Genomic DNA, 15,201 nt, shown 5'->3' with positions numbered 1-15,201 from the left:
TATGGTATGCTTGTGTGTGTGTCTGTTAGTATATGGGGTTTTTTAAATCTTTAAAATTTTAAATTGTTTGATTACTTATGATTTGTTTCTACATGTTGTGAGCCGCCCCGAGTCTTCGGAGAGGGGCGGCATACAAATCCAAGTAATAAATAAATAAATAAAAAATGTCTATGGATTTTTATTTTTATGTTTTGCATTTTTAATTGATTTGTCCTGCAATCAATGCCATCTTGTCCTTTCATATTCTTGATTTTATAAGCATATTTATTTGCTGCCCTTTTATTGATATTGACTCTAATTACAGACAATGCTTACCATACTTAACACAACCATGATTAATCCAAAGGAATTGGCTCAATAGACATAACTAATCACTAAGGCTAGATTTCCACAGTATTACAGTAAACTACAATGCAACTGAATAATGTTTCCCATGTGCAAAACTTTTTTATTTCAGTAGTTCTTATTTAGGGAGCTACTCTAAAAATGGTTTTTAGAGTATAAATGCTGAACACTGAGAAGATTGACAAATAACAGTTATGAAGCACTATATCACATGGAAAACTGTCAAATTAGAATATTCACAAGCTCAACACTAGCGTTTAACATGAGGAAAATAATGAGATAACATAAGGATTGTATTATATGCAACTATTATAGCTGTAATAGCAGGTACTTATTTATTTTATTTTATTTATTTATTCTTTTGTCCAATACACAATACACATGGAAGAGAATAGACATGAAGTAATATATATACAGATAATATGTAAAATAGAAGAGAAAATATATGAAAGGAAGAAAATATATATGATATATGAGATAAATGAAAGACAATTGGACAGGGGACGAAAGGCACACTAGTGCACTTATGTACGCCCCTTACTGGCCTCTTAGGAACTTGGAGAGGTCAATCGTGGATAGACTAAGGGAGAAATGTTGGGAGTTAGGGGTTGACACTATTGAGTCCGGTAATGAGTTCCACACTTCGACAACTCGATTGTTAAAGTCATATTTTTTACAGTCAAGTTTGGAGCGGTTAATGTTAAGTTTGAATCTGTTGCGTGCTCTTGTGTTGTTGCGGTTGAAGCTGAAGTAGTCATTGACTGGTAGGACATTGCAGCATATGATCTTGTGGGCAATACTTAAATCGTGTTTTAGGCGCCGTAGTTCTAAGCTTTCTAGACCCAGGATTGTTAGTCTATTTTTGTAGGGTATTCTGTTTCGATGGAGGAGTGAAGGGCTCTTCTTGTGAAATATCTTTGGACGTTTTCAAGGGTGTTGATGTCCGAGATGTGGTATGGGTTCCAGACAGATGAGCTGTATTCGAGAATGGATCTGGCAAAAGTTTTGTAGGCTCTTGTGATTAGTGTGAGATTGCCAGAGCAGAAGCTACGTAGGATCAGGTTAACAACTCTAGAAGCCTTTTTTGGCGATATTGTTGCAGTGGGCTTTAGCACGTTGATTTAGGAATAATCCCTATTGATTCCGTGGATTCAGATATATAGGATTGCATTTCATAGCTAAAAAAATTCTTAGTGTTATCTTTTCTGAAATCTAATTGATCCATTTCTTCATGCTTTTAAAGCCAACATGTCCAATGAACGAAGCAGTGGAAGTGATGTGCCCGTGCCTGGAGGCTGTTGGGGCCTGGATGGGTGTCAACAAACTCAAACTCAACCCAGACAAGACGGAGTGTCTGTGGGTTTTGCCTCCCAAGGACAATTCTATCTGTCCGTCCATTACCCTGGGGGGGGGGGAATTATTGACCCCCTCAGAGAGGGTCCGCAACTTGGGCGTCCTCCTCGATCCACAGCTCACATTAGAAAAACATCTTTCAGTTGTGGCGAGGGGGGTATTTGCCCAGGTTCGCCTGGTGCGCCAGTTGCGGCCCTATCTGGACCGGGAGTCATTGCTCACAGTCACTCATGCCCTCATCACTTTGAGGCTCGACTACTGTAACGCTCTCTACATGGGGCTAACTTTGAAAAGTGTTCGGAAACTTCAGATCGTGCAGAATGCAGCTGTGAGAGCAATTATGGGCTTCTCCAAGTATGCCCATATCACTCCAACACTCTGCAGTCTGCATTGGCTGCCGATCAGTTTCCGGTCACAATTCAAAGTGTTGGTTATGACCTATAAAGCCCTTCATGGCACCGGACCAGAATATCTTCGAGACCGCCTCCTGCCGCACGAATCCCAGCAACCAGTTAGGTCCCACAGAGTTGGCCTTCTCCGGGTCCCATCGACTAAACAATGTCGTCTGGCGGGACCCAGGGGAAGAGCCTTCTCTGTGGGGGCCCCGACCCTCTGGAACCAGCTCCCCCCTGAGATTAGGATTGCCCCCACCCTCCCTGCCTTTCGTAAACTCCTTAAGACCCACCTTTGCCGTCAGGCATGGGGGAACTAAAACACCTCCCCCTTGCCCATGTTGTTTTGTTGATTGATTGACTGTGTGCCTGTTTTTTATATATACTGTTTTTATGAGATTATTAATTTAAATTGTAACTAGATGGGTGGGCATTGGATTTGGTATTATGCACTGTACTGTTTTTTATTATTGTTGTGAGCCGCCCCGAGTTTGCGGAGAGGGGCGGCATATAAATCCAATAAACCTAACCTAAACCTAACCAACAACTAGTGCCATATGCATAGGTTGTCAATGTATTCATAGAAATACATTTTAATATGTAAGCTGTGCTTGCTAAAGGTCCTTCCAAATTTCAAAGGAACCATAAATTTATAATATATGATTCATTATTTATTGTACATATACAGTAAACCTTAATTTACTCCCCAGCTCCTGTATTTTATTCCACTGATTGCTTTTCTATATTCTGCCTTCACATAAACACACTACATAGAACCAGCATATTATCTTTCAATAGCACAGTCAGAAAATACCTAGGAATCTCATGGCAATTAGAAATTAATATTTTGGGAAATACTTTATTTTGAAATAATAGTTTTTTATTCTTTCCTTCACCCCCAATACAACTGCCACATCCCATAATCACCTTCACTAATAATTTATAAATGGCACACTGTAAAGCTTAATTTAGCTGGGATATTGTTCAATGCATTTTAAAATGACTTTCAGTAGAAGAAAGTTTTGCTTCTCTTGCAACTGTGCTACAAATACAGAGTGAACATGAAGGACTCGAAATGTAATTGGGCTGTGCGTCAAGGAACAGGGGGGCAGACTACTAAGCAATAGAAGTACTTGCCTGATGTAACCCTGTCAAACGATGACATAGCCCTGCTTCTTGAGATAGTCACCAGACATGGAGTTGTAAAAAACAACAAAACAATAGGAGTCAGATCATTGGTAAAAGCAAATGGCAGATGCAATTCTAGCAAAGCAATTCATACAGAAGTGAAACAGGGCCATAGAGTCATTATTATGTACCAATAATTCTACCTATTCTACTGCTCTTACATCCCTTCAATATGTACCAAACTGATTAGAAGAGGCTTGTATCAGTTTCGTTATATAGAGCCGGGGTGGCGCAGCAGGTAGAGTGCTGTACTGCAGGCCACTGAAACTGACTGTAGATCTGTAGGTCAGTGGTTCAAATCTCATCACTGGCTCATGGTTGACTCAGCCTTCCATCCTTCCGAGGTGGGTAAAACGAGGACCCGGATTGTGGGGGCAATACGGTGACTCTGTTAAAAAGTGCTATTGCTAACATGTTGTAAGCTGCCCTGTGTCTAAGAAGAAGGGCCGCATAAAAATCTAATAAATAAAAAAATAAAAATAAATAAAAAAATTCAGCCCCTGACTAAGGAAATCCTTATTCTTAAGGAGGGGGGAGCAAGTAATTTGGGGGAGTTTAACACAGTAAGCGCATTCTTACATGTGAAGTATGATACTAATTTTCAAAATGCTTATATGTGATTAGTCTGTGAATAGAATAGAATAGAATAGAACAGAACAGAATAGAATAGAATTTTTTACTGGCCAAGTGGGACTGGATACAAAAGAATTTGTCTTTGTTGTATATGCTCTCAGTGTACATAATAGAATGAAATACATTAATCAAGAATCATAAGATATAACAATGATAGACAAGTTTTCTAATAAGCTATCAAATCGTATTAGGAAACAAATAATATATATATATAAATTGAAAGATACAATACAAAGATACAACATGGTTATACCGTATTTCCCCAAAAATAAGACATGTCCCCATAATAAGACCAATTAGTTTTTTCAGTGTATGAGCTCAACAAAAGCCCTCTCCCCCCAAATAAGGCCCCTCAACCAGTTTGAAGGGAAAGGAGGAATAAGCTGGGAGCTTCTCTTTTTGCAGCAGTCATTCTTTTGGCCAGAAAAGCAAGAGAGCGAGCGTAAGCAAGAGGTGATTGCGCGCACACCCTGTGGGACTATTTCAGCTCCTCTGGGCTCTGCCTCCAGCAATTTGAAATACACTCCTGCCTATGAGGAAGAGTAAGCACACACCTATTCATGCTTTGCTGCTTCCTCAGAGGTTGGAGCATGTTTCAAAATGCTGCTGGAGGTGTGCACGTACCTACCTCTCGCTTATGCCACCCCCTCTTTTCTTCTCTCCCAGCCAACAGAGTGCCTGCGGAACTGACATGGCTCCTCTGAGCTGCCTCTGGCAAAGAGAAAGAAAGAAAGAAAGAAAGAACAAAAGAAAGAACAAAAGAAAGAAAGAAAGAAAGAAAGAAAGAAAGAAAGAAAGAAAGAAAGAAAGAAAGAAAGAAAGGTTGTTTGGTTGTTTGGTTGTGATTGGTTGATTGGTTGATTGGTTGATTGAATTTTTATGCCGCCCCTCTCCAAGGACTCCTGACTGTGAGGAAGAGCTGTGCAGAACTGCCCCTACTCTTCCTGCCTTCCGTAAACTCCTTAAAACCCACCTTTGTCGTCAGGCATGGGGGAATTGAAACACCTCCCCCGGACATGTTCAATTTATATATGGTATGCTTGTGTGTGTCTGTTAGTATATGGGGCTCTTTTTTAATCTTAAATATTTTAAAGTTATTTGGATTATTTATGATTTGTTCTATCGTGTTGTGAGCCGCCCCGAGTCTTCGGAGAGGGGCGGCATACAAATCTAAATAATAAAGAAAGAAAGAAAGAAATGATCCCTTCCTTGCCGCCTCCTCGCAGGTAAGAGCGCCTTTCAAAAACATTGTCGGAGGTGTGCATACACTTGCCTCTTCTTGCTCTCTCTCTCACTCGCTCTCACTCTCTCTCCTGGCCAAAAGAGTGCCTCTGCACCCGGGAGAGTGAGAGCAAGTGAGAGGCGGGTGCATACATATCCTGCAGGACTGGCTTAGCTTCTCTGGGCTCTGGAAATATTTTGAAACATGCTCCTGCCCGTAAGGAGGTGGTGAGGCTGGTCAGGTACAGCAAGCCCGCAAGGCAGGGCCTGACCAGCAGATGTGCGCATCCTGTCCATCCCTGTTGCTGTTGCTTCGGCTCTGCCTCCTGCCACATCTCCCTTGCTCGCTCACCGGTTCAGGCTGCTCATTTTCCACTTGTCCTCCCCGTGTCCTTCAGATGGCAGGTACAGGCAAGGGTGGTGCCTAGGAATCCCCTGCAGGAACAGCCACCTCAGCTCTTGAGTGAAGCAGAAGGGGCAAGAAACTCTCACGGGCTGCCTGAAGCAAAGTATCTGCCTTTCCTCCTTCCTTTCTCCTCCTGCCCTGGTCTCTCAGCAGGAACCTTTTGGCTGCACTTAATAAATCTTTCTTTTCCAAACTCCGCCAGAAATTAGTCCATGTGAGACTCATCGCACCTGTGCAGCCTCTTGGAGTGAAAGGGGAAAGATTTCTTGCATTCAGTGTGTAGCCAAAAGGTTCCTTCTCCTGATACTATGTCTTAAATGCATTCTTCTCTCCCTCCCCATCAAGAGAGAGAGAGGACCATATTTGGAAGAATCAAGGAAGTGCATGCCTGGATACTTCTGCCGCTAAACATGGCTAGAAGTTTGTCTGCCAACTCGGCTTCCTCAGGCAGCCCGCGAGAGTTTCTTCTTCCTCCCGCTTCGCTTAGGAGCTGGAGGCGGGGAAAGATCAGTGGATACAACACCGAAGAATGTGACCGAATTACAACTCCCATGTAAGGTGCACATCGTGTGCCCCAGCCCGTCTGACCTACCATCCCAATTTCACCCCAGCAAGAGATATGCATCCTACATGATATGCATCCTAGCGCAGCTCATGTGTGTGCAGGCCAGTTGATTTTCTGCCCCCATGGAGGCCATGGGAGGGCATTTTCAGATTATAGAGGGCCTCCGAGGGAATGGGGAAGGGCATTTTTGCCCTTTCAAGGCTCCCCGGAAGCCTCTACAGCCTAGGGAGGGCAAAGAATGGGCCTCCTGGGCCCACCAGAAGTTGGGAAATGGGTCTCCTGGAGCCCACCAGAAGTTGGGAAACGGGCCATTTCTCACCTCCAGGGGAAGGGGGAGGCTGTTTGTACCCTCCCCAGGCATTGAATTATGGGTGTCGGAATTCATGCATGCATGACAGCATGCGCACACACTTTCAACACCCACGGGAAAAATGGTTCGCCATCACTGCCCTATAGCATCATTTTAAGGATAAAAGTTGAAACAATTTGTGTCCAGGGTGTGAGGGGTCTGTAGATATTTTCACAGCTCTCTTTTTGACTCATGCAGTATACAGGTTCTCAATGGAAGGCAGGTTGGTAACAATTGTTTTTTCTGCAGTTCTATCCTTTATCCTTTGAAGTGTGTGTTTGTCTTGTTTGATTGCAGAGCCAAACCGGACAGTTATGGAGGTGCAGATGACAGACTCAATAATTCCTCTGTTGAACTGAATCAGCAGCTCCTTGGGCAGTTTGAGATTTCTTAGTTGGCACAGAAAGAACATTCTTTGTTGTGATTTTTTGGTAACCTTTTTGATGTTACCGTAGGTGTCCATTTTAAGTCTTGAGGTACAGTATAATAGAACCTAGAAACCTGACGGACTCTATTGTTGATACTGTGTTGTCTAGTATTGTAAGAGTATTTTAGAATATTATCTGGATAATGCTTTATGATTTTTGCAGCTGGGATGTTTTGATGACACTTTTACTGTTGTGAGCCATTCAGAATATTGGTAAGTGGGTGGCATAAAGATAGTCAAATAAATTAAACAGATGTCTTATTATTTTTATGTGCCAGACGTCTGTCATTTTTGTTGCACAAGGCTACTGCAATTTCCTTTGGAAATAATTCTTTAATAGCCCTGGGTCTCTGAACTGATAACAGCTTTCACAGTAAGTTTTATGGAGTCGGGGTTTGTTTATTTCATGAAAGAATTCTGAGACTCAGAATGGGTTGGGGTTTTTTGTAATATATCTATTAAATTAATGAATGTACCAGTCAGTATCATATCTGACAACTTCATATAGGCTATCATAGAAAAAGGACAGGCGAGAATTTATCTCTTCCTACTCTGCATAGTGGAAAGAGTAAGCAAGTAGTCAGTACTCCTTTAAGCTCTTCACCTCTTAGATTATGAGCTTGAATAATTGACTGCTAGTATTTCCTTCACCCCTAGGAAGGCATTGTTAACAGCTCTTTCCTTTTAAAAATCTATCTTGTTTGTGGATCCTAATTCTGATTGATGTACCAAGGACTCTCTTAGCTTTAACCAGCAAAAGGAAGCTATTTTTTAAAAATAGCCGCACAAATCCCAGCATCCGATTAGGTCCCACAGAGTTGTCCTTCTCCAGGTCCCATTGACAAAACAATGCCTTTTGATGGGACCCAGGGGAAGAGCCTTCCCTGTGGCGGCCCCGGCCCTCTGGAATCAACTCCACCTTCAGACAGGGGTGGGCTACTGCACGGACGGTAGGGGGGACGTAGTGGGGTAGCGAAAATGGAGCTCCACCCCAGAGCACCCAATTTGCACTGAAAGATTTTGAAAGAAAATGCAGGGCGCCCTACATAAGCCACGCCCACAGTGTGGTAGTAAAAAAATTGGTAGCCCTTCATTGTCTTCAGGTCAGGGATTGGACCAGATCTCAGATCTGAGATCTCAGCTACTCTAGGGAAAAGTTAACAAGACTGCAAGTTATTGCTGAATCACCTCTATTTCTTAGGAGTCTGGCTTTTACGCATACACCAAAAATTGGCGTGAAATATTAGTATAGCCATGGTATTGCATTAAACCACCTTTATGATTGTATCTTTTAAGAGCAAACACTGGAATTGACAGCTGAGAGAAATGCGCCGATTGATTGATTAATTGATTGATTGAATTTATTTGCATCCCGCTTTTATTATTTCACAAATAACTCCAGGCTATATACATTTATCTTTTCTTTCTTTCATATATCTTCTCTATTTTTATATCTTTTCTTCTATCCTTTTCTTTATATATATTACTACTTGTCTATTCTCTTCAATGTGTATTGTGTATTAGACAAAACAAGCAAACAAATAAATAAATAAAATATTTATTCACAGTCGTTTCCTCATGTCCTACAACAGCAGCCCCGTGAGGTGAGTTGTGTTGACAGACTGGCTCAAAACCATCCAACTGGCTTTCATGGATTATGGCCTCCCATGAAACTAGATCATACAGGTTTGGGTATTTTATTTTATATTTTATTTTATTTTGTTTTGTTTTGTTTTGTTTTGTTTTTGTTTTTATTTTATTTTATTTTATTTTATTTTTTTATTTTATTCGTTCTTCATTCATTCATTCATTCATTCATTCATTCATTCATTCATTCATTTTGTCCAATACACAATAATACACAATGAAGGTTATAGAAGATATAGTAGAGCAGAAATACGAGATGTAGGAGAGACTATAGGACAGGGGACGGAAGGCACTCTAGTGCGCTTATGTACGCCCCTTACTGACCTCTTAGGAATCTGGAGAGGTCAACCGTGGATAGTCTAAGGGTAAAATGTTGGGGGTTAGGGGATGATACTACGGAGTCCGGTAATGAATTCCACGCTTCAACAACCCGATTACTAAAGTCATATTTTTTTACAGTCAAGTTTGGAGCGGTTAATGTTAAGCTTGAACCTGTTGTGTGCTCTTGTGTTGTTGTGGTTGAAGCTGAAGTAGTCTTTGACAGGCAGGACATTGCAGCATATGATCTTGTGGGCAATACTTAGATCATGTTTAAGGCGTCGTAGTTCTAAGCTTTCAAGACCCAGGATTGTAAGTCTAGTTTCGTAGGGTATTCTGTTTCGAGTGCTGGAGCCTCTCTTACTTCTGAATTTTTCGGGACCCTACCGACCCAACTGAAAAGGATAACGTCCACACCCACGACACTAGCCGGCTTTCCCCCTTTCCGTAGGAAGCCCCCGCCTCTTCATGTCCCCGTGACAGCCGCTCGCCTAGTTTTCTAGGGCTACAAGGAGGCACCCGAGCGTGCGGCTCCTTTAAAGTCTGGGCTAAGCTGCCGGTTGGCCCTGCCTCTGCCCGCTTGAGCTCCCCAGCTGGGATCTGGGCAGGGAGGCGCTGTGCGCTGGTCCTTTTCCGTCACCTTCTGGCGGTGCGGAGTGACTGAGTGAGCTGCTGCGGGGTGTGCAGTTTAGCCTGAGAGGGCGCCGGTCCTGCAGCGCGCATCGAGGGGCTCCGCTCTGGTGGGGGATCATTTTTTCCTGAGGCGGCGGGGCTGATACTTCGGTACCAGACTTCGGTAGCCCTCGTGGTGCAACTACTGCCCATTTGGGCATCCGGGGGCGATCTTATTTCAACTCGGTCTCCTTCCAGAGGTGGGATCCAGCGACCAGATCTTGCAAAAAGATAGCCGCCTAGTTTCCAAGTCTTGGGACGAGGTGCTGCAGAGGAGACCCAGAGAGGATAAACTCCTCTGCCTTGCCTTCCGGAGGAGAGGTAAGTGTTACCAAGTTGGAGCTTTGGCTGATTTTATGTGGACATTATTAAATCTTGGGAAAGGAGAGAACGGTAGAAGGGACGCGAGTCTTTCAGACTGGCGACCTGCGTAGTTTTGCTGGTAATGTAAAAAAGCCAATTCCTGCTTAGAAAGCTGCAGTTGTAAGAGTTCATTTGAGCGGTTGCTGTCTTTACAGTATTTTGCACTGCATCCATTCTTAGGGTTTTTTGCAGGGTTCAGACGTTCAAGATCATATCCCACTTGTTAGTGTCCTGTATTTAGAGGGGAGCTTTTGTTCTTTCGTCCCTTTTCTCCAAAATAAAAATCTTATTAAGGGGAACAGACAGAATATTGTACCTGCCTTTTCCTTTTCATTCTAGGAATTCAGTATCTAGAAGCTAAATAGTGGTCTTCTCGCCTTCCCTTTCAATATGAACTTCTAGCTTAGCTAAATCTTTTTCTTATGCTCAGTTTCTTGCAGTGTTCCCTGTAGGAAAGTAGAGCATCTTTCTGCAGGAACTTGGTGCACTGAACATTTACTCGTTGGGAGAGGGATGCCAGTTAGGTTTATAAGTATAAAATGAAAACAACTGGAATTGTGAAGGGGGATAAAGTCAACTAGAGGGGAGCACCCTGTATCCAGTGTGGGTGAGAATTCCTCCTTCATCGTTTTAGAAGGAGTCTCTCTTATCATATTGGAAACTATTTGGTTCCCTTGCAGTCAACATAAAGGGTGATCACTAGTCTTGGACACAGCAAACCAATAACATGCCTATGTGACAGCTGACATGGAAATTTTTAACATGCAGAGACGCTATGCAGTTGATGTGGCAGAGTGAAGGAATTCTACATGTTTTATGAAAAAAAACCAGTAGAAACTGCGCTGGACACTGCAATTGGCAGTTAGCCAATTGCAAAGGTTTACTAACTTTTGAGTATCAGTGAAACCCAGCAGTTTTCATATAACTTTTGTCTAATATGAATGCAGAATAAATCATAGATGCTGGTATGCATAGGGACTACATAGGATATGCATTTGAAATACTGCTCAGTGGAATGAAATTATGTGCAATATTGTGTGTGTATTGCATTGAACAGTCATTATATCTCACAATTAGAAGTTGCATCTTTACAAAACCTTAATGCAAATCAGTTTCTCTCAGTACCTTAGGGTATTCTGGATTTTATTTGTCATCATCCCCCCCCCTTTTTTTTTTCTTTATGGCATTTAACAGATTCTATGACATTTATGTGTACACATGGCTTTGGAAGCAGTAAGACTGCAACATTGGTTCTGTGATGCAGAATTCATTGTATTTACTAAATCTATGCATTTCATTTCAAAATAGGTAGTTGTCTTTCATAAAGTGGCTGGGAGTAAATAAATATATACATAGTTATTCCAAGACTTCAAATCTAATAGTTGCAGCTCCAAATATATTGCATAGTACATGTTATTTACATTAGGTAATAATAGCAGAATTCCATTACTCTACTCAAAATATGTTTTCTCAATGTAAAAGGAGTTTGAGGAAATTCTTCTTTTTCTCTTTAGAGATGAAATTAATGGTTTGTTACTATGATCTAAAGTACTGATATATTGTAGATACTTGTATATAAACAGCTGGAAAGGTTGTGTCAATCTGTCAACACTCATTCACTTATGGAAATGCATTCAACATGAGTTTTCATTAAAACTGCATTAAATTCAGCTATTTATCACATGGGCTGTTCAGTATATTGGATCATAACTGAAATAAAACACAAGAGTTCTTAACGTTTAAGTTTTTTTGTAGTTCAAGCACTTGATAACTTTGGCAGAGCAGATCTCTGTTCTTGCTATTACTACAAAATTGATTTTGCAGCTGCTAAAACAGAATAAAACGCATTGGTACTTCAGGGTCCAGAATAAAATTTTAAATAGCAGCTATTTTAAGAAAAAAATTCCTTGTGTCCCCACTATGGTAGTATTTCATATTTATTTGGGACAGGACAAATTAGCATGTAATACCTTCTGTCTTGGCACCCAGCAGTAAATGTATTTATTATATTTGTGTGCAACTAGGCTCAGAAAACATGTTCTCACATCCAGCATAGCATGCCTTTACTACCATAATAGTATAAAGATTGTAAAAAAAATAAAAAAAATTACAAATTCATAAAAAATTGCTATTTTTCCTTGTTTCTAAGAAATACCTTCACACAATAAACTTTTTTTCCATTCTGATTTTCTCTTTCTGCCAGGGAATTCAACCCTGAAGTTTGCATTGGCTTTCAGAGTTCAAAAAGTTGAATCTCTGAAATGAAGTTATTGGCTATTACATGACTTATTTCTGTAACATCTGACAGTTCCAACTGAAAGAGGCTTTTCTCAATGCATTTTCAAACACTATTAAGAAAAGAGATAATTCTTATTTAGGGGGGGGAAACCATTAAGAAGATGAAGTAGAAGAAGAGAGAGTGAATAAAATAAATGCTCTAAGTAAGAAAAATTAGAAATCACCTCTTCTTTTCTTCTGCTGCATTCAGTTTTATCTTTTAAAAATTGGGCATGACCATGAAGTGGTATCATATGAGGTCACATGCTGATTTTCAGGAACACAATAGCCTCAAGTTAATGCTTCCCAAGATACTGACTGCATTTTAAGATTGCTAAACGGCCACCGTTTATATTCAGCTCTTTTCTTTGCTTCCCAGAGGAAAACTAAGATACTGTGAATTTAAGTTCTGTGAAGTAGCATGTGGTTTTCTGGTTTAGAATTATTTTTCTTATTCATAATAGTTAGCTAATTGTTTTTTCTAGAGCAACATACTCAAGAAAATATACAGTTTAATTCTGGGTGCTTCCAGGTAATGAATCAACACTAATAAAATGGAAAGCCAATGCCACAATTGATAAAAGTTATTAGGAAAAAATATTCCAATTCTCAATAATAATAAAGGAGATGTTCTTTCAAAAATATTTAAACAGAGTTGAAAAACCAATATTCTTGATGGAATTCTAATAGAATTTTTTATTGGCAAAGCGTGGTTGGATACACCAGGAATTTGTCTTTGGTGCATATGCTCTCAGTGTACATTTAAAAAAAAGAGATCAGCAATATCTATATAACCTGCTTTGATTTCATTCACCCAAAGTTTTTCTTTCCTTATTCTTTCCTTCTATTTATCCTCAGAGCTGCAATACTTTGTTGGGCTGGACTGAGAGAGAGTGATTGGAAATTTAGTAAGCTATTGTGGCCAGTGATTAAATTGAACCTGTCTGTTTGAGTCCAACAGTTATTATTATTATTATTATTATTATCATCATCATCATCATCATCATCATCATCATTATTATCATTATTTATTGGATTTGTATGCCGCCCCTCTCCGTAGACTCGGGGCGGCTAGCAACAATGATAAAAACAGCATGTAACAATCCAATACTAAAACAACTAAAAAACCCTTATTATAAAACCAAACATACACGCAAACATACCATGCATAAATTGTAAGGCCTAGGGGGAAGGAATATCTCAGTTCCCCCATGCCTGACGGCAGAGGTGGGTTTTAAGGAGCTTACGAAAGGCGAGGAGGGTGGGGGCAATTCTAATCTCTGGGGGGAGCTGGTTCCAGAGGGCCGGGGCCGCCACAGAGAAGGCTCTTCCCCTGGGTCCCACCAAACGACATTGTTTAGTTGAGGGGACCCGGAGAAGGCCCATTCTGTGGGACCTAACTGGTTGCTGGGATTCGTGCGGCAGTAGGCGGTCCCGGAGATAATCTAATCCGGTGCCATGAAGGGCTTTATAGGTCATAACCAACACTTTGAATTGTGACTGGAAACTGATTGACAACCAATGCAGACTGCGGAGTGTTGGTGTAACATGGGCATATTTGGAGAAGCCCATGATAGAATTGTCCCTGGGAGGCAAAACCCACAGCCACTCCGTCTTATCTGGGTTGAGTTTGAGTCTGTTGGCACCCATCCAGACCTCAACAGCCTCCAGGCACCGGCACATCACTTCCACTGCTTTGTTGACTGGACATGGGGTGGAGATGTACAACTGGGTATCATCCGCATACTGATGATACCTCACCCCAGGCCCTTGGATGATCTTGCCCAGTGGTTTAATGTTGATATTAAATAGCAGGGGGGAGAGGACCTGAGGCACTCCACAAGGGAGAAGCCTAGAGGTCGACCTCTGACCCCCCACTAACACCGATTGCGACCAACCGGAGTGGTAGGAGGAGAACCACTGAAGGACAGTGCCTCCCACTCCCAACCCCTCCAGTCGGCACAGAAGGATACCATGGTCGATGGTATCGAAAGCCGCTGAGAGGTCGAGGAGTACCAGGACAGAGGATAAACCCCTGCCCCGGGCCCGCCAGAGATCATCCATCAACGTGACCAAAGCAGTTTCCGTGCTGTAGCTGGGCCTGAATCCTGACTGCTGAGGGCCTAGATAATCGGCTTCTTCCAAGGACCGCTGGAGCTGGAGCGCCACCACCTTCTCAACAACCTTCCCCATAAAAGTAGAAAATAAACATGTCCCAGTGGACAAAACAACAAACACATCTTCACATGATGGAGGTTAGAATAGGAATGGAGATTTTTTCATGAAGAAGAAGGATATGAGGTTAGATGTGGCAGGATATTACATCATAATAGGAGTATCTTAATAAAACACACACAGTTAACTATTTAATTACTGAATGTCTCTGGGACTGTCAATATTCAGCGTGACAAGGTTGGAGACTAACCGGTAGTTGTTAAGAATGGCTGGGTCCAGGCATGGTAGCAATTTTATAAATAAGCCATTTATTTCAATACAGTAACACAGAAAAGATCTGCTTTGTTAACTGTAAATTCTGCCTCATGAAATGTGTTTTATGTATGTCTTAACAAATTAAATGCACCTCAGTACCATTGTACTAGGCTACAAGTCTCAATGAATATATTCATTCATATAGATATTTTAAATAGGAGTGAGGAGGGATCATGCCTTATGTTACAAGCAGGATATTTTCTTTGTTGCATTAGAAAAACTCCACTTCTATTGATGCTAAAAGTTAAATTCTGGTTCACTCTAATATGTTGACTTTATGTTGTTTGACATACAGAAATCTTTTAGACTAGCAATTGAATTATTTTAACACTGATGGAACATGTTCCTCTAAAGTCCTGAGGATATTTGAAATGCACTTAGTTTGGTCTCCCAAGGGTTTTCTGTCCATTGTGCTTAGGAGGAAGAAGAAGGGAACTGTTATTGCTCTCCTAGCATTTTTCATTCCTGCATAGTAACTTTGCTTCACTACATAAATGAAGGAACACAGAGTTTGTTAAAAACAGATCATGCCAAACCAGTCTTATTTCATTCTTT

The 15,201-nt window shown here is 41.2% G+C and overlaps 1 protein-coding gene across 2 annotated transcripts in view; it reads left to right on the top strand.

Moving 5' to 3' along the window:
• Positions 1 to 9,533: 9,533 nt before the first annotated feature.
• Positions 9,534 to 15,201, top strand: part of CALCR (calcitonin receptor) — a 165,224-nt gene continuing 159,556 nt past the window's right edge. For both annotated transcript variants that reach the window (XM_070726410.1, XM_070726407.1), the window contains exon 1: positions 9,534 to 9,837. The gene's annotated coding sequence lies outside the window, so the exon portion shown is untranslated. The remainder of the gene's footprint in view (positions 9,838 to 15,201) is intronic.

This window comes from Erythrolamprus reginae, chromosome Z (genome assembly GCF_031021105.1).
Source record: "Erythrolamprus reginae isolate rEryReg1 chromosome Z, rEryReg1.hap1, whole genome shotgun sequence".
Taxonomy (NCBI): Eukaryota; Metazoa; Chordata; class Lepidosauria; order Squamata; family Dipsadidae; genus Erythrolamprus; species Erythrolamprus reginae.
Note: the sequence above shows the minus strand (reverse complement) of the source record. Positions and strands in the feature narration are given on the sequence as shown.